This window comes from Equus przewalskii, unplaced genomic scaffold, assembly GCF_037783145.1.
Source record: "Equus przewalskii isolate Varuska unplaced genomic scaffold, EquPr2 ChrUn-13, whole genome shotgun sequence".
NCBI classification, from domain to species: Eukaryota; Metazoa; Chordata; class Mammalia; order Perissodactyla; family Equidae; genus Equus; species Equus przewalskii.
Genome location: NW_027228750.1, coordinates 8,862,636 through 8,882,096, shown reverse-complemented (window position 1 = coordinate 8,882,096; position 19,461 = coordinate 8,862,636).

Below are 19,461 nucleotides of genomic sequence, written 5' to 3'. Positions count from 1 at the left end.
CTGAGTAAATCTTTATCACTCGTATGAATGAATGAACAAACACTTCCCAGGTTGCTTGGCAGTTTCTAGAGGACAGAGCTATTGATATTCAAGCCATCTCACCTGGAAAAACACTGCGACTCAACCAACTCCCCTCCAGTCATGGGGTAGCACCTGGTCTACTTCAGTCCCGACCCCTTCTTGATGCTGCCCTCAGTCTCGTCTCCGGTCCCTTTCTCTTAGGGCGCTGCCTGCTGTATTAGCCTCATTCCTTAGAGAACAAGCTGAATGCAGAGAGAGCCTTCCCCTCCAGTGTCAGGTCATGGCCAGTGGACCCCCCAGGGCACAGCTACCGGGGAGATGCAAGACTGCAGGATCACGAGGGAACTATTACCAAGGACAGACGCTTCTGCCCGGCAAGTTCAAACCCAAGCCAGGCAGTTGGGTGGGGACATACTGAGACCTCAGGGTGGACTGAGGGAGAGGCAGCCCAACAGCCTGATGACCCTGAATCCACACATTTGCTGTGAGTCCTGCAAGCTGTCCCCACCGTGTGGCTGTGTGGCTTCTTTAGGGAGGTAAGCTGCTCATTGGAGGGCGTGAACACAAACCAGGAGGGTGAGCAAATGAACTCCAGGAGAGGAATGGCTGCAGGAAAGACAAGCAGGAGCGCGATGAGATGCAGAACACGGCTGCGAGGTGGGCAGGGATGGCCTGCCAGAGTGGGCCTGGGTCCTTGGACCCAACCACACGGCAGCAGAGGGCAGAGCCAATCAGGGCCCTGATGGCCTCACCACGGGATGCCTGGCAGAGCCCGGTGGCCACAAGGCATCTTTCCCTCCTCTGAGACTGGCTCTGCTGTGGCCTCAGTTCAGAATTACACATTCTGGGACAATAGAGGAGTCTATTGATGTGAAAGGTCAGCCCTTCAATAGATTTGGACATGGGAGCTGAATAGAACTCTCCTGAAGGATCTTTTCAGGAGGGCTTGGGGGCAAGTGGAGGGATGCTGAGAACTATAGTCCAGGAGGAGGGTAGAAAGAAGCAGAAAAACAAAACAACGAGTGACTCTCCAGAGTCAAGGGCATTCCGTTCCCCTCGTGCAGGCTGGCAAGGGCCAGAGGCACCCAGGCGCTGGAGAAATAGAGCAGAGAGAAGCGAGAAGTTAAACCTTCAGAGGTGGGGCTGCTGTGAGTCCAGGACGTATTCCCGCTGAAGTGAGGACAGCCGAGAGCTGGCGTGCGGCCCCGGTGAAGGCTGAGTGAGAAATGGTCAAGAAGAAAAGAACCGTGGAGATCATCTACTCCAAAGTCGCTGTTCCTACAGGTGAGAAATCTGAGGCCTTGGGTGGGGAAGGGATTTGCCAATGGGCACACAGCTAGTTAGTAATGGAGATAAAACTGGAACCCAGGTCTCTGGACTCTTTAGAGAATAATTTTGAATCCAGAATCCTGTAAAAGCTAGTCAGGAAAACTCATCAGGAAAAGCTAGTCTAGAAAACTTTTAAAGACCAAAAAGCTAAAAATGGGAAGCGAGATTTGTCGGAGCCTAGATCTGTTCGGACTGGCTCATTCCTGTCCAACATACCTGCACTTGTGTAGCCTCTGATTACAGGAGTTTAAGCTTGCGAGTGGGGTGCAAATGGACACCGTTGTCTTTCTGTAGAAGACCATTCCAACAAAAAGTGGGCTAGTTGCTCCTGGAAACATTTAGGCCCAGTTTTTCCAGGAAGCAGACAACCATGTGGGGCTATTTCTAGTTTAGGGTATGGCAGAAGGGGGGTGGGCTATGGGGTGGGGGAGGACACTGTCCCTGCCACATGCTTTGAGAATCTCTCCTCTTGCTGACAGTTGTGCAGTGACTCAGGGAGGCAGCTGGTAGTGGAGGAGGAGACTGCTCACACATAAAAGTCTAAGAGTGACCTGAAGTTTACACTACACAGTCACCGTTAACCACCCTATAGTCCTCTAAATTATCAACACCATGACCAGAACAGATCCTCTTCCTGCCACAATTTTCCCTAAAGTTGTGGACCTTTGTTGACCTCAAAACTGACCTAACATAGTAATTTTGTTCTAGGGTACCTGGATCTCTCTCTCTCTCTGAGCTCTATCTTAGTGTATCACCCTACTGAAAGGACAGGCCCAAGCTGCCTTATTTGTTCCAGGTGATCCCCAGATGCAGCTGATTGGACCAGAATCAGATCTTGTCTCAATGTTGAGCAATCTATTGGTTGGTCAGTAACCAATCAGATTTACCTTCTTGAGAGTTTTAAGTAAGTGCTATAGAGCCAGAACTCAGTCAGAGTTCAAGGGTTATGGAGAGTGGGGGACTTCACGCAAAAGCCCAAGCTGTGAATAGGCTGAATTTATTAGAAGGCGGAGAAGCATCTCAGACAAGCTGAAGAGAGGAAAATGGCGCCGACATGTAAATAGATGAGACAACATGGAGGCCCCAGAGAAAGAGAGTCAAAGAGAGTGTCTACCTCAAGCCCTAAGAGTTCAGATTTCCCAGATCCAATTTCCAAGAGACTGAGCTATTCTTTATTTCCACAAGCTGCCCTATAACCTTACAATAATTACCTCCTTTATTTTGGCTTGCATGAGTGCTTTTCTGTCCTTTGCCTCCAGTAAATCCATCCTAAAATGCCTTTATCTTCATGTAATCTGATTTCATGTATTGTAAAAATGATCTGTCCCAAATCTCCAAGGGATGGCCCTGGAGTTGGTGGTGGTGTCCATCTAAGTCTCCACCGCTCCCATGACAATTGCCTTGACAGAATGAGAGACCATTAAGAAGCCAAGTGAGAGAGGAAGGAGGAAAGCTGTACTTCTGTAACTGCATCTAAAGTTTCCTGGAGAAAATGAGTCCTGGAGCCGAAAGAGGGCATCTAGTTAGAGGGAGAAAGTGTCTTTCACTGACTCAGCTTGGTCCCTGGAGAGGAAGCACTCTGTGGTTCCCAACTGATGCCTTTGTTTGTTCCATAAACACTTATTCTGCACAAATGTGGACCTGACCCTGGGCTTGGTGCTGAGGAAACAGAGAAATTAGACAGTTTCTTCTCACAGTTTAGTGAGGGAGACAAACACGCCAGCACTCTGTCAGTTGGTACTGCAACCAACTCAGCCTTTGTTATGGTCTACCTTCCTTGAGAGATAATTACCTCCATGTCGCTTTCTTCTCTGAGATGAAGAGTCCAGACAGAACAGGGACCCTGAGTTATCATCTCTCTTCCCCACACTGAGGCTCCTGCTGAGGCTGGCACTCAGGAAGTGACTGGAGAATTGATTAGAGGGTCTGGGCTGTGGGTTTGAACCATGTTGCTCCTCGATGTCCACTGATGGTCACCCTGGCCCTGACTTGCAAATCTAAATGTGTGTCCCTGGGTCACAAAAGGAGACTGGGGAAGGGTGAGGAATGTGGCTGGAATCACTCAAATCCATGCCGGGAAAAGGACTCAAAGCACATGACGTCTAGATGTGCATGGATGGTGTTGGAGAGAGGCGCCCCAGGACTTATAGATAAACCCCTCATCTGGGACTAAAGCTGGTAGCAAAACCAGTTGTCCCACAGCTCAGTGGATGCTCTAAGTTTTCTGAGGGAGTCACCCAGACTTGGGAGTCTAACCAGTTGTAGAGAGGACCTGAATGTTCTCAGGACTAACGTGTCATTAAGAACTGAATACATGCTGTGTGACCTGTATACACGAAGAATTGAGATAGTAGAAATGAGGTGGTTTTCATAGTGTCCAGGCAAACGAGGCTGACGAACATGAGTTATCCTAGCTTTGTCAGGTAAGGGAGACCTGCCTAGCCTCCGTGGGTAACTGGACTCCTCGGCAGGAATTCTTCTAGAGCAGAGATGTAGGTACCTGGCTCCCGTGGGACAATATAGTGACCATTAAAAAGCATAAACCAACCTCCTGCCCCCACATTCTGCCTCAATAGCATCCGAGCAACTCCTGGTTCCAGACTATTTGGGAGCGTCATTTCTCAAGACCATCAATCTCTTGGGAGGTTAGCTGGCATGAGTTAGTCCTCTAGTGCATCTAAATGTGAGAGTGTCATCTTTGGGCAGAGAGAGCAGGACATTTTGTATTCAACACAGCACAGAAACAAGCGTTCTAACAGCCCCAACAGCTTAATATCTCATGCAGAAACAGTGCGTCACGTCACCAAGCCAAAAACAAACTAAAGATTGACAAACGCAGAACTGTGGGGGGAAAGCTGCAAAAGTGAATTGATAACACACAGTTTCTCTGAGAAGGTCTCAGTGGTGCTGAGACCTGGGTCATTTGTATTTACCAGTATAGCTCACACATTTTTAATTAGTGAGAGACTCAAGTTTAACTAAATTGCAAAGGGCCTGTAAACTGTCCTTTTCTTCTGAAGCCTCTGCTTTCAGCATTACCTACCACCTCACACGCTGGCATAATCTAAATTTAGCCATCTCCTTTCACTATTTCAGTAATCACAGGGGCCTAGATCACTTGAGAGGGGTGATATTATAAGTGAGGTCAGGAAAGAACACATCATTAAAAATGTTCAGGGCCAGCAAAACGTCTTTGAAATTGCTTGCTTTTTAGTTGGAAATATGAAATAGCATAGTGGGAGCAGATCTTGATGTCTGCATTAGGAAGATAATAGAAATGTAATGCTAGTTCCAGTGCCACTGAATGCTGTTGGGCAGCTCTGGGCTCTGGCAAATTAACAACAGGATGTTCTTTTCTTTAACAAAAAAGTAAATAAGATTTATTGGTGAAATAAATTTCACCACATTTCTTATTCAGTCACCATATCTGCCCCTGAAATAGCCCATCTGCTGCTAGCCTTGGAGTTCTTCTCTTCCTGGAGAGATCTGGGTCCCTCGTTCTCCTTCGATACCAAGACCGGCAAAGTCTGACGTTCCAGTCAGCAGTACTGCCATGGGAGCTGAGTGACCGTGTTTCCATCTCTAGAGCCTGGCGCATTTTGTTCTGAGCTGGATCCCAGGAAAGTCTGTGTAGGAAGCAATATTGTGCAAGTCCCCAGCCCCAGTGACCTCAAGAGAAGCTACAGGAACAGGGCCCTTCTTGGTTCAGATATTGGCTAACTCTAAAAGTTTTTATATAGTTGGACTATAAGTTATATGATCATATTAGGTGCATATGTACAAGACCCTTTCTTTGTGTGTGGACTGTTGTAGAAGACCTCTCCAGGGAAAGTCATCAAAGAACAAACTACACAGGCCACCTTTCCAGATCTGTTTCTTTACTGCTAAGTTGAGATGATTTGAGTCAGGGGTTTTCAACCAGGGGTGACTTTGTTCCCCCAGGGACATTGGGCAGCATCTGGAGACATTTTTGGTTGTAACAATGTGGGGGAGTGAGCAGTGTTACTGGCACCTGTGGATGCTGCTGAATATCCTACAATGCACGGGACAACCTCTCACGACACAAAATAATTTGGCTTAAAGTGTCAATAGCGTCAAGGTTGAGAAACCCTGGAGTTGATGATCTCTAAGTTCCCTTCAAGTGTAAGAATATCTGCTTTTTTGCGCGAGTATTAAAAAGCCACGTAAGCATGTATAATTGGGACCTCCTGAGGTTTTTTTGTGTTTTTTAAAATGGTTTTGTTATTTATTTTTATTTTATTTATTTTTGTTTTTGCTGAGGAAGATTTGCTCTGAGCTAACATCTCTGCCAGTCTTCCTCTATTTTGTATGTGGGTTGCTGCCACAGCATGGCTCACAAGTGGTGTATAGATCCACGCCTAGGATCTGAACCTATGAACCCTGGACCACAGAAGTGGAGCATGTTGAACTTAACCATTATGCCACAGGGCTGGCCCTGGGACCTCCTCAGTTTTGATAGTAAGGCCCAAGGCACTTGTCTCAGGCACCAGGAGGGCACACTGCTTTTGTCCCTACCTCCTGGGGGTCACCCTCCAAATCAAACAGACCCAGGACCATCTGCTGCCATCTTATCTGTCATCTGCAGCATCAGCAGAACATTCATCATCAAGGAAGGCATTTCCAGTTAGACAAGCTTGATGGGGGTGGGGACAGAGTCAATGATGGCATCAGTCCCTCAGTCGGCTAGGTTATCACTTGTCACTGGACTTTTCTCCCTGCCAGATTTCTCTCATTATCTGGTGAACTCTTCTCCCATCTGTCAGCCCTTGCCTGTCAGGGACCCAGGAGTGCAATCTTACTTCACTGCCTCATGTTCATTTCTTTCCTCCTTTGGGACTTATATCTGCCAGCTCTGAAGTCTTACTTTCCCCTGAACTGGGACTCAAGCTGAATAGAGCTGTCCTGGGGAAGGAAGAGAAAGAAGGAGGAAAGGTGGTTTAATGAGCTCTACTCTCAGGCATTAAAGGGGACTGCAGGAACGATGGGTTCCATTATTTCTAAAACAGAGGTAATGGTTGTGAGTGAGAGGTACGTGTGTAACTTCCCCACACTTATTGTTTTTTTATTATCCCTTTCCTGGTCCCCTGTGGTAATTAGAGAGCTTTAGGCGTTTTAGGTTATCATTTATTGAGTGCTATGTTCTAACAGGTTTATAAACATTAACCCACTTGACCATCACAATGGTTCTCTTTTTATCCCTATTTCTCGGAAACTGAGGCTCCAAGTGGTTAATTACATGGCCAGATGCACAGCTAGTGGTTAACTCAGCTCAGATGCACACCCAGTCACTGTGCCTCCAAAGCCGGTATTCACAAACCCTTCAAATAGAAAGAGTCTGGGTGCTTGTGCTCGGTGGCTGCAAGCAGGGAGGAGATGGCATTCCATCTGTCTGCCAAGTTTGAGGGGAGAGAAACCCCAAGGGAAGTAGCTGAGGGCCTGAGACCTTAGGGAAGGCAGAAAAATGTCTCACAGAGTTGGTCTGAATAGGAAATAGGTCCTCAGCACTGAAGTCTGGGGAGCTCCAGGGGGCTGCAACTTAGAGGTCCAGGATGGGGTATATTTCTGGTCTATTGCCCCATGATCCCCTGGTTACTGCCCCACCATCCCCTAGTCTACACTCTAACATCCTCTGGTGCACTGCCCTGTCATCTCATGGTTGTCACCCCCACCATTAGGGCTGCCAGATTTAGCAAACAAAAATAAAAGATGACCAGATAACTCTGAAATTCAAGTCACAACAAATAATTTTTTAGTACAAGTATGTCCCCTGGAATATTTGGGATAAGCTTATCCTAAGAAATTATTCATTGTTTGTCTGAATTTTAAATGTAAGTGGCCATCCTGTATTTTATGTAGCAATTCTATCCATCATCCCTTGGCTTGCTGCCCCACCCTGGTCTACTGTTCCACCATCTCCAGGTTTACTGACCCACCACCCCCTGCACCACTGCCCCATGAGTCCCAGTGGACACTCCTGGCCCCACACAGGCCCCTGAGTTTCTGTGCCATGTCCCCTGTCCAGAGCGGCCTGGTGATCTATACCCAGCTTGGCCTCTTGTAGAGCCCTCCCTGAAGCAAACAGCTGCAGCCCTGAGGACAGGGCCCTAAGTATGCTTGCCCAAGTCTCTCAGGTCCTCCGGGGGCATTAGGCTCAGGTGACAGACTCAGGCTCCCTGTGGAGGTGATGAGGGGGCTTCTGGCCCACAAAATAATGAAGCTAATGAGCCAAGCATGTTGCCTTGCAGTTAGGAAAACTTCATCACTTCCCTGGCTCTGGGCCAAAACAATCTTTTTAAGGTGTTTTAGGGAGGATTTAGAGGAGGGTGGTTTGTTGTCAGTTTCTGCCCCCAGACTTGCCAACTGCAGACAGGATAAGTTAATGAGTTGCAGAAGCAGAATTCACCCAGGAAATGATCTGGGACCTGTTCCCTAAGGCTGTAAAGCTCCAGGCTTGGAGCAGGGGCAAGCTGCAAGCCCACTGCCTGTTGGGGGTCTCCCACCCCGCCCTTCAGACACAACCATAGAGAACGGGAAGGATTTGGCGGGGGGCAGGAACCCCATAAATTGAGGAAGATGGGAAGAGGGGCCAGGAGGAGGGAGGGGGAATTAGAGGAGCTGTGTTTCTGTATCCCCCACCCCCATATGCACACATACGCACCCGCCTGTGCACATGCGCATTCGTGTACACACACGTGCTCACAGCACAAGAACTGGGTTCTCATGCCTCTTCTGCTCGTGGTGAGCCGGCTGCTTCCCCTGGCTAGGCCTCAGTGTGCTCATCTGTAAAATTTAGGAGGATTAGGGTCTCTCAGGCTTTTCCTGTCTCGGAGGCTGAGGAGTCTGGTATCCCCATCAGACTATGAACTCCCTGAAGGCAGGATCTTGGCTTCAATCCCCTGGGTGACCGAGCACCCAGGACCTAGCCAGCCTGGGGGAGGGTTCAGCAATGCCAGCTTCTTCTGTGGCTGCTGTCCCTGGACCTGGCAACTGCCTACAAAACCAGAGGCCCTTGTCAAAGCAAGAGCCAGGATCTGCCCAGGCTGCTCTGACAGAGGTTGCAGGGGGAACCTGCTTCTGAAGTCAGCATCCTGAATTTCCAAGCAGTTCACCCTGCTGGTGCCCTGCACCCCAGCACCTTGGGGCTGTGCAGGAGACCGAGCAGAAGGCGAGGACACATCTGGCAGGCGGCTCCCAGGGTCCCACCCCGGAGTCATTCACACACTCAGAGCCGCTGTGAATGCCTTTCGATTTAGCTTAATTAGGCCATCTGCCCACATTAAATAGTAAATTATCTCAATCACTCTCTGAATCCCAGAGGGGAGAAGGAGATAAAAGGAAACTGTCGTCCCCTGTGTGGAGGAGGAGGACCCTGCCCCTCCGGGCGACTTCCCTGGATGAGAGACGGCCTCCAGTATTTACAAATCCTCCTGCACCCCCCAAACTCTACCTCAGCCTGTGGCCTCACTGCTGCCTTCTCCTCTTAGGGAGAGGAGCAGGGTGGAGGAAAAAAGATCAGAGCTTTCTTTGTTGCTTTCTTGCTAGCTTGGGGTCCTTGAGTGCCTGCGATATTGTTCTCTTCCAATAAGCCTGTGTTATTTTGGCCGCCCTTAGCTCTTGGTTCTGCTGAGGGAGCCCTGTGTTCCCACAGGTGGGGGGTGCCCAGTAGGCCATCCTGAAGTGACCTGTGACCCTCACTCTGCTTGGCAGGTGTGTGGCCAGAGGCTGAAGGATGAGGCATCTCATGACAGATATCCTGTGTGCAGGTTGGGGGTACCTCCCAGGTCAGGGGCACCTTTGCAGGGTTGCTGTGGACCCGGGGATGGCCCTTACTCTGCTTTGCTGTTCCAGACATTGGATTTATGAGCATGCTTGTAGTTGTTCAAGTTCAAGAGGTGTTGACTTACAATCACTAAATTCATAAGACACTGATAACCTGAGGCCAGTATAAAACTGGGGGACGGAGCTCAACAGCGATTGACTCACAATCACTAAACTCCTAAGAGTCTGAGGAACTCAAGGTAACTGTAAGACAGTTCCTACCAGGTAGCCCCTTTCTGGTATCAAGCTAACACAGAAAACTAACACCCAGAAGGTTGCTTAGTGAGTACAGGGCAGAGACATTTTGTCACGACCTTAGAGAATCGTGACGACCTCTGCCTGGCCCGCAGCAGAGTCTCTCTCTCCAGAGCCAGGGTGTCTCTTTCAGGTGGACCTGGAGACACAGTGACTGGTTCTATCCTTTGCCCCCTCCCTGGGCTCCAGACAGACCCAGAGCTTCAGCTGCCACAGCCGTTCTTCACTCAGTTCGAGAACTATTGATTGGGCTGCAGGTCTGCTTAGCTACATTTGAGTCCTCGTCACCTTTTCTGGTCTCCAGTATTTCCCAATCTCTTCATTACACATTTTCGAAGCATCGTTTGGAGCGGATCTTTTCTATAAATAGCTAAATGTATTCATTTTTGTTAATTTTTACCTGTTTTACTTTCTTGAAAGTGACTTAAGCTCCAGGTTCTGGGAATATCTTTCAGTAGCTCCCTAAGTGCATAGTGTCCTTGTTATGACCTGTAAATTAGGCCACCTGACTTCAGATAGGATTTTACGCTGTTTCAGGGCGCACCTGGGGCTCTGTCTGAGGCTTTGCTCATCTACCTGCCGCCTGTGTTACTTTGGGCAAGTTACTAAACCTCCATGAGCCTTGGTTTCCTTGAGACAAAATGGGGATATAACAATGATCTCACAGGGTGTGAGGCTCAAGGGAGACAGTAAAGTGTTGTATCTCAGTCACGTGATGGGTTGGACCATGTCCTTATGACTAACGCCAATTCTGACGTGTAGGGGTTTTCCCACACTACCAAGCAATTCTCCTCTGACACCAGCTGGATGTCCTAGAATTCTGCTCAGTTCTGACACTATCTACCTGGAGATGGCATCAGAACCCATAAGTTAAGGGCTCAGTCTCACAAGACTGCCCTCCCCGACAGCTTCAGATGTCAGTCCAGGCTGTCATCTGTGCTTCTGACCGACTGGTTATAGATTGGAGGTTCCCACAACCTCCTCCTTGGGTTTGGTTAATTTGCTAGAGAGGCTCACAGAATTCAGAGAAACATTTCACTTACTATATTACCGGTTTGTTACAAAAGGACGTAACTCAGGAACAGCCAGATGAAAGAGATGTATAGGGCAAGGTATGAGGAAAGGACATGGAGCTTCCACGCTCTCTCCGAGCCCTCCACTCTCCTGGAATCTCCACGTATTCACCGACCGGGAAGCTCTCCGCACCCTGTCCTTTTGGATTTTCATGGAGGCTTCCTTACACAGACACGATTGATTAAATCCTTGGCCATCGGTGATTGAACCCCATCTCCAGACCCTCTCCCTTCTCTGGAGGTGGGGGTGGGGGTTGGGGGTGGGACTGAAAGTTCCAACCCTCTAATCATACAGTTGACTCTACTGGCAACCAGCCCCCATCCTTAGGTGCGTCCAAAAGTCACCTCCTTAACGTAACCAAAGATACCTTTACTGTTCTCATCTCAGGAAATTCCAAGGGTTTTAGGGGCTCTGTGCCAGGAAGAGGATGAAAACCAAATATGTACTTCTTATTATAAATCACAGTATCGCAATCCTCCTTTCTGTGACTGTTATCAGTCAGGAGCCTGAAGCGATGCTTTCCCAAACAGGAATAGTCCTGGGAACATGCTTATTTCATTTATTCAAAGAGCATTTATCAGGCACCTATTATGTGACAAGCATGGTACTCACCCTGATAGAAGCAGTGTTCTTAAGCTGAGATAACTACTTTACCATTGGAGGTGGGGACAGCACATTGATAAATAATACTGGAAACTTACTGAGTGCCAGACAGAGTACTGATTGCAAGCATAATCTTACTTAATCCATACGACAGTGCAATGACCTAGATACTTTACTCCCATTTTGCAGATTAGCACACTGAAGTTTAGAGAAATTAATCCACTTCCTTAAGGTCATACAGCTTGTCCGCAGTGTAACTGGAACTCAGGTCTGAGTGGCTGCAAAGCTCATGTTCTCAAGCACAGCTCCAGAAAGGTATAGATTACAAATGCAAAGTCAAGGTTGGCACAGATTGGCCCCCTTGCACTGGGTGTGGGTGATTCTCTTGCGTGGTACTGAATTTGATGTGTTGTATTCAGACATGATTGTGGATTGAGACTGCAACATTGGGGTGGGTGGGTGGAGAGGAGATCTTCCCCAGTAGAATGAACAGTCATGAAAGAACCCGTAATGGGGACAAAGAGGATTCTCAGACCAGCACTCAGGAAGCAGGCCCTCGGCCAATGCAGAGAGGGACGTCCCCATCTAGGGGTGGCCTCCTGGAAGGTAGGTGCAAAGATAGTGTCCACCGTTTTGAAGCAGCCAGGAAGGGGCAGGGGCCATGAACTGGGGAAACTTGCCATCTCCCTTAATAAAATCCCAGACCTTCAAAACTAGTGTGTAAGGGGGCGGGGCCTCACTGTGGCTGACTCAGAGATTCATGCTCCCCTTGGGGATGTTCTGACAGTGACTGCTGCCTCTCCCATGGGGCTTCGCTTTGAAAGGCCCAGCCCCAGAGAAGGCACAAGACCTTGTCTTTGAAGCCCATCACTAGGTGAGCAGCGTGTCTTGAAGTTATGTTCCCCAGTCCTGTTTTACTGTCTGCATTTATTCTTCTTTAGTTATTCCTTTAGTCAAGCATTATCTAACTGGCCCAGCCTAATTTCTGCCAGGCAAAGGGAAAGCTTGAGCTCAGGCTGAACTGGAGCATTAAAGAGATTGCAAGTGCAAAGAGATTGCAAGGGCCCTGAAGTTTTGCCAGGCAGAGTGTCCTCTGCATTCTCTTCAGAAAATATGCTGGCACGACCTTGTCACCATAGGACAAGGAAGTGATAGTTCACAGAATTGCTCTGAGGCCCTGACACCACCCTCCCACCCTCAGGCCCAGAGCAACTGATGCTCCTGTTTTCAGGTTCCTGATAATGGTCCTGAGCAGTAACCATCACCAAGCACCTGTTGGGGGCCAGGGCAGGCCACCCCAAAATATCCCACAATGGCATATTGATTATTTTGAATTAAAATTACTTAAGAAACAGCCGGTGCAACAGGACACTCTAATCATTCTTTGTCTCCCTGAAAACAGGAAATAAATCTCCCATATGAAGGCTGCCCTCCCTGTACCTGAAGACAGAGAGAGACATCCTTATCAGAGCTATGAAATTCAGAGCTATGAAATTCAGGCCATGAAGCCTATATAAACAAACCTTGCTAATTTACTACCTCAAGTCTAAACTCTGCTTAAATTCCTCTCTTATCACATATGTATCTCAAACCTAAGTTCCTTTGTCATGTCATTCCTCACAAATTTATTGTAAAAGATATATATACTGCCTGCTTTGTTCACTCTCTGAGCATCATTTCTCTATGATCTCCAATACATACATATTAAATTGGGTTTTTCTCCTGTTAATCTGGTCTTGTGTCAATTTTATTAGTAGTCCTGCCATAAGAACACAAGAAGGGTGGAAGGGGGAATTTCCCCTCCCCAACAACCTCATTATCCAGAGTGCTTCCCTGTCCTGGGGACAAGCAGCCTAGCATCACAGGAGATTGTAAAGAATGCAGAGCCTCAGGCCCGCACCAAATCTGCTGAATCAGAATCTGCATTTTAATAAGATCCTCAAGTGGTTCGTTCATATGCACAGGAAAGTTTGAAAAGCACAGATCTAAGGCAGAAACTCTTAACCTGGGTCCATGAACTTAAATGGGGACTAAAACATACCATTATTTTCACTAATCACTAACCAAAATTTAGCATTTACTTAAACTATGGATGTAGGTAGCAAGTCATAGAAGTATTATCAATACCTGGTGACTTTGTCACCAATGGAAATTATGGGTATTTTCATAACACGTTACAGTTGTTTTAGATATCTTGAATTATGTTTTACCACTACTTGAAAATTATAATCGTTATTAGTTCTGAAACTACATCATGCTATTTAACAGTAATGAAACATATATATTATTATATCACAAAATTTTTCAACATTTTTGATAACTATTTCAAGGGAATTGATATTCTTTATAATCCTATTATTTTATTTTAAACATTAGAAATGTTATTCTAAGAAAGGTCCATAGGCCTCACCAGGTTGTTGTGTTTCAAGGGAGTCACTGTGGATCCCCGGCGGTGTTTGGAGAAGTTCAGAGACACAGGTGAGGTGAGTGTGACCCAGTCTGGAAAGCCCCAGAACTCACATGTCCCCACAGACAGGTGGCCTTTGGCGCAGCCATGGCTGGAAGCTAGTGGTCTGCCTTGATGGCATCTTCATAAAAGATCTTCACTCTTTATAAAAAAGTGAGTTTGATGGGGCTATGCTAAGGAATAAAACCAAGATTCCTAGTTGGGGGATTGCTGCTGTCAGCCCAGCAAGAAAATCTGGGGCCCAACTGAAGGTCAGGAAAGTCTTTAAAGCTTTGAAACATCTTCGTGGTTGTTACTTTTGTCACCCCCCCTCTCTTTCCCTGCAGCCATCCACAGTAAAAGCCTTAAAAGGAAAATGGCCTGCATGCCTGTCTTTAGGGGAGAAAGGAAGGAGCCTCTGGGGAGGCTGCTCCCTTTGCAGCCAGTGGGGTGGGTGGTAGAGGCCCAGGGGATGAGAGTGGGTGGTGGCAGCCTTAAAAAGGAGATCTCATTGGGGGAGGGTCGCTGGGCCTGAGGGAATGGCGGGGGTCTCTGGCTGAGATAGGACCCCGAGGCAAAAGAGTAGTCCTGGGCTGGTCTCCAGAGCTCCTTGAGGAAAGAGAAATGGCCACCCTCCGTGGAAGCTCTTCTGGCAAGGGTGTGAGGAGGGAAGAGCGAGAGGAGCCCAGGGCTAGTGCCTTTCCCTGAGTCCTCAGCTTGGGGCAGGGCAGGCAGGCGAGTGGTTCCAGGAGCTCGGATGGCCCAACAGTGCCCTGGAAAGCAGGGTCCTAGAGGACCTACATAGTTGCTTTGCGTGAATCTTGGGCTAAAGCCACAGAGGTGGGGTTCCCTTGGTGAAGGCGTACCTTTGTGTTATTCGTGAAAAATTATAATAGCTTCACAAACCTTATAATATTTTAGACTTTTCAAAACTGCCTTAAGGCAGCCCGATGTGGTAGTGGAAAGAGACCAAAACTGAAGCCTGCTTCTGCACATGAAAAAAACAGGGAAACCCGTAGCCAAATTACTTCGCTCTCTTGAGCTTCAGTATTTTCATCCGTAGGGTGGGGATAGTAATAACTAAGGACCCTCCCTCACTGGTTTCTGTGGGGATCAAATGGCACATGGGTGTGAAAGATGAGGGGCTTTCTATGGAAATGAAAGCTGTTCTTTTCTCTGAGCACTTTTATCTCCTGGGTTAGTTTCCTAGGGCTGTCATAATAAAATGCCATAAACTGAGTGACTTAAACAACAAAAATTTTATTGTCTCACAGCTCTGGGGGCCAGGAGTCTGAGATCAGGGCATCAGCAGGCTTGGTTCCTTCTGAGGGCTGTGAGGAAGAATCTGTTCCAGCCTCTCCCCGGCTTCTGGCGGCTCACTGGCAATCCTTGGTGTTCCGTGGGGTGTAGCAGCATCACCCTGATCTCCTCCTTCATCTTCACAAGGCGTTCCCCATGTGTGCGAGTCTATGTCCAAATTCCCCCTTTTTGTAAAGACACCAGTCATATTGGAGTAGGGACCACTCTACTCCAGTATGACCTCATCCTAACTAGTTACATCTGCCAAGACCTTATTTCAAAATAAGGTCACATTCTGAGGTATTAGGGGGTTAGGACTTAAACATATGAATGGGGGGGGTGCGCAATTCAACCCTTAACACCTCTATTGCCCCATTTTATACTCCTTGGCAGTGAGGAGCGCAGGAGCACGCGCAGTGAGGCCGGGTGCAGGGGATGGAGTCAGTGGGGAAGGCCCAACTCTTCCAGGCAGGTTCAGCTCTCAGCTAAATTGAGTCTTCCTCCACCTCTTTTATTAAACACTTAAACATTTATTAAGCATCTACATATCCCACATATGGAGGATATAAAAAATGAATAAAATATTGTCCTTGACTTAAGAGGAAAAGAGAGACAGACGTGTAAACGAATCATTGCAAGGCAGTATGATTCATGCAGTGAGAGATTTATGTGGCAAGAAAGAGGTGGTCCAGGACAGGATTGTCAAGGAAGGCTCTCGAGAGGTGGTGACCTTAGCACTGAATCTTTGAAGACGACTAAGAGTTTTCCAGGCAGACACATTTCAACCAGAGGGAAAGCACCATGCTTGGACGTGTAAGAGCTGCCTGGCCTGGCTAGAAGATCAAAGGTAGGTTGGGTCGGGTATTAAGGGGATTATCCACAACCTAAAGGATGTGAACTTTATCCTATAGCACAGCCGTGGATAACTCTCTCTCCACTGTAAGCTCTGAAAAGGCAATGACTTCATTGGTTGTGAGAAATGAGGCCGGAGTGGTAAGCAGGAGCTAGCATAACACCTGGCACATGGTAGGCACACAGTAAATAAGTGAATGAACGAACGAATGGCTTTTAAGCAGCAGAGTGGTATGAGAGGAGAGACGTAAGAGTGGGATGAATGTAGAAGCAGAAAAATACAGTCAGGATAATTTACTGTAGGCCAGGCAAGTGTTGTGAGGATCTGAATGAGCCTGCAAGAAGAGGAAGGACATCTATGGCCTTAAACGGGATGGAAGGAAGGTGGGAAAGGTGAAAAGATGGATACATTTGTAGGGCTCTAGGGTTGGAAGTCGAGGGCGTTCCTGCCCGCTGATCTCCATTATCTCTGTGAAGCCTGGTTCCAGAGGGAGATAGAAGAGGCTGTGGATGGACCTCTTTTGGCTGAGGAGCCCCAGGAGTGCAGAGAAGAGTAGGAGGAGCTAAGAGCTGGGCTCAGCAGCCCCGAAGTCAAAAGGGAAATGCTGACTGCGGTCTTGAGCCAAGCCTGGGGATTTGGAAGGCAGGTGCAGTAGAAGGAAAAAGGGGTCTGCAGTGGAGTGAAGAGTCTCCTCCCAAAGTTCATGTCTACCCAGAACCTCAGAATGTTACTTCTTATTGAAATAGGGTCTTTGCAGATGTCATAAAGGTAAGAATTGAGATGAGATCATACTGGACTAGGGTGGACCCTAAATTCAATGACTGGTGTCATGATAAGAAGCAGAAATAGGGGCCAGCCCCCTAGCATAGCTGTTAAATTCGGCATGCTCTGCTTGGGCAGCCTGGGTTTGTGGGTTAGGATCTCAGGCACGGACCTACACCACTAGTCAGCCATGCTGCGGTGGCAACAGTCATATAAAGTGAAGGAAGATTGGCACAGATGTTAGCTCAGGATTAATCTTCCTCAGGGGAAAAATAAAAAAGAAAGAAACAGATACACAGATATACAAGAAAGAAGGTCGTGTGAAGACGCAGGCAGAGACTGGAGCTATGCTGCCACAAGCCACGGGAATCCGGGAGCCACTAGAAGCTGGAAAAGGCAAGGACGAGTTCTCCCCTGGATCCTTTGGAGGGAGCGCAGCATTGCCAACACAATACATACCCCACTATTCTAAGCCCCCAGCTTATGGTACTTTGTTACGGCAGCCCTGGGAAACTAACACAGGGCCAGACCACACGAGGCTGGTGAAGGCTGGGTCAAATGGTCGACCAAGGAGGGGAGACCTAGTCAGGAGCGGAGTGAGGTCAAGAGGGGCCGATAGACCGAGAGGGGTTTAGGGCTGAAGGTCCTGAGGAAGAATGGCAGGTTTAGGGAAAAGCTGGAAGGACAGGAGATTGTAGCCAGAGAGTGGCCTGGGTGAAATTGAGTTTTCAGAGGTGGAGCGGTTCCAGGTGATTACAGGGACTGTCAGATCAGTCTCTCTCTTCAAGGATAAAAGCTACCTAACAAACAAATTCACCCTAAACTGGCAAGCAGTTTACCCTCCCTCGAGTCTGCACTTTAAATCCAAGGCCTAAAGAGGAGCCTACACGTTCTTCCAAGGAATTACCAGTAGCTCTCTCCATTTCGGTGGCATTCCAGACCCTGCCTGAGAGTCTGTGTTCTAGGAAGGAGGGCATGTGGGGAGGGGTGGGGGTGAGGTGTCCAATCACAGCCCAGGCGTGGATCTTCCCCAGCCCAGACGTTCAGAGGGAGGCCTGCCCTAGGGCTTCCAGAAGGGTGTGCACTTCTGGGGCCCTCTGAGATGTTAGGTGGCAGAGAAAACGAAACACACTAAAATGGCATTCAGGGTGAAGCTGGGCCATTTGAGGAAACTCAGAAGGAAAAGCCCTAAGCAGGATCTTAAGACAATTAAGTGACATCTCTAGTGCAAGCCAGAGAAATTCTCTGAGTTGCCCAGGGCCGGGAATTACTCAGTTAAAAAGCAAAAGCACAAAGGGAAATGGAGGAACAGTGCTTCCTCCTCTGATACCTGAAGCTCAGCTGCCCGCATTCGTCTTACCCCGTTTGCCCTCTGCCAGCAGCTTCTCTCCCCAGGCCCCACGTTCAGACCAGTCTGCCTGCACCTCCCATCTGTCTACAGCACATCCCTCCCCACTTCCCCGAGGAACACTGACTGATCTTCTCTCCCCCTGCTTCCTAGCTGAGCTGCTGGGGGTTCTCCTCTCCACCTCCTCAAGACACGGCCTTCTAACACGTAAATAGGGAAGAGTGTTAGTTTCAAGAGAGAAGTGGAGAGGCACTGTGGAAGCTATAATTCCTTCCACTCACGGTGCCTGGGCCCAGAGGGCTGGGACCTTGAGCCCATCTCTTCAGCCCCTGCACAGTCCCCCATGGGTCCTTCTATTTGTCCCCACCCCGAGAGTGTCAGAGGTATAAGCCCCTGACCACGTCTTCTTGAGCTCTGTCTCCAGCCCACTCCCCTTTCCCAGCCACGTCCTGAGCCCCACTTCCTCCTCGACCTCTCCCCAGCTCTTTCTCTGAATCTGCCAGGTAGGAGGGATGGGTTGGGGTCACAGGCAGGTTATCTTTCACAGCCAGTGCAAGGATCCACTAAGAGCTATTCCAGGGACTGTGTTTTCCAGAATGGACTATGTATTTAATCAACGAAGGTATTTCTCTCCCAGAAGACAGCTGATCTCCTGGAGTGTCACATTCACCTTCTCTTGGTATTTATACAGGTGGGGAGAGGCAGCTCGGCTTGCCCTTCTCAACCTGAAGATAATCTGCATCCCTTCTCCTCGAGCCTCTCTCTGTTCATAACTGGGAATGGTGGCTTTCAACCAGCTCTCTCATGTGAGAAAAGCCAAAGGCTGGTGAGAGTCTGGGGACTGGGGTAGGAAAAGCAGCAAAATGTGTCAAAGAGCAGTGACAGTTTCTAGCTTATAAGCTGTCTGGGATGGCATAGGGGGAGGCGATTATTTTGAGTCACCACTGATGAAATATTTATCAAGCTGTGAAGGAAAACACTGCAGTGTAAAGCAGAGAACCAGCAACTGATTTAAGATCGAGGAGTTCAAGTCCTCACATCATTGCCAGGCTGTGCAGGGTTGGCAAGTCCCTTACCCTCTCTGGGTGTCAGGGCTGGGAGGGAGTAGAGAGAACCTCTAGCTGTATCCCACATATTAAAGATGAGGAAGTGGAGAGGCTGAGCTGCCCCAAGCTGCAGCTCCAAATGGATGGAGACGGGGACAGCATCAGGAGCCCACCTTCAGGCCCTGGGCACTGTCCTATCTATTACTAATTAGCTTGGGAAAGCCCTGGACCTGTCTGACCGGCAAAGAAGCCAGTGGCCTTCCTTCCAAGTATCTCCAAGAGGAGCAGGCTCAGATGGACGTTAGGAGGCTTGGTCAGGCCCCAGCAGGAAACAGAAAGACACTCAGCTGGGATTATGAAGGTAAGTGAATGAATGGGCCATTTGCAGAGGTGTGACAAGGTTAAGGGAATCAATAAGGACTGCTGAGGAGGCTGGAGATGCGCCACAGCAGGAAGCTATTCCCAGCCCCAGGCCTGAAGAGGGGCTTGGCAAAAAGGTAAGAGTTGGAGTAAGAATTGGAGCCATGCATGGGGCTGCCCAGAAGGAACTACGGTCGTAGAATCAAAGCCAGGCAGGGAAGGAGTG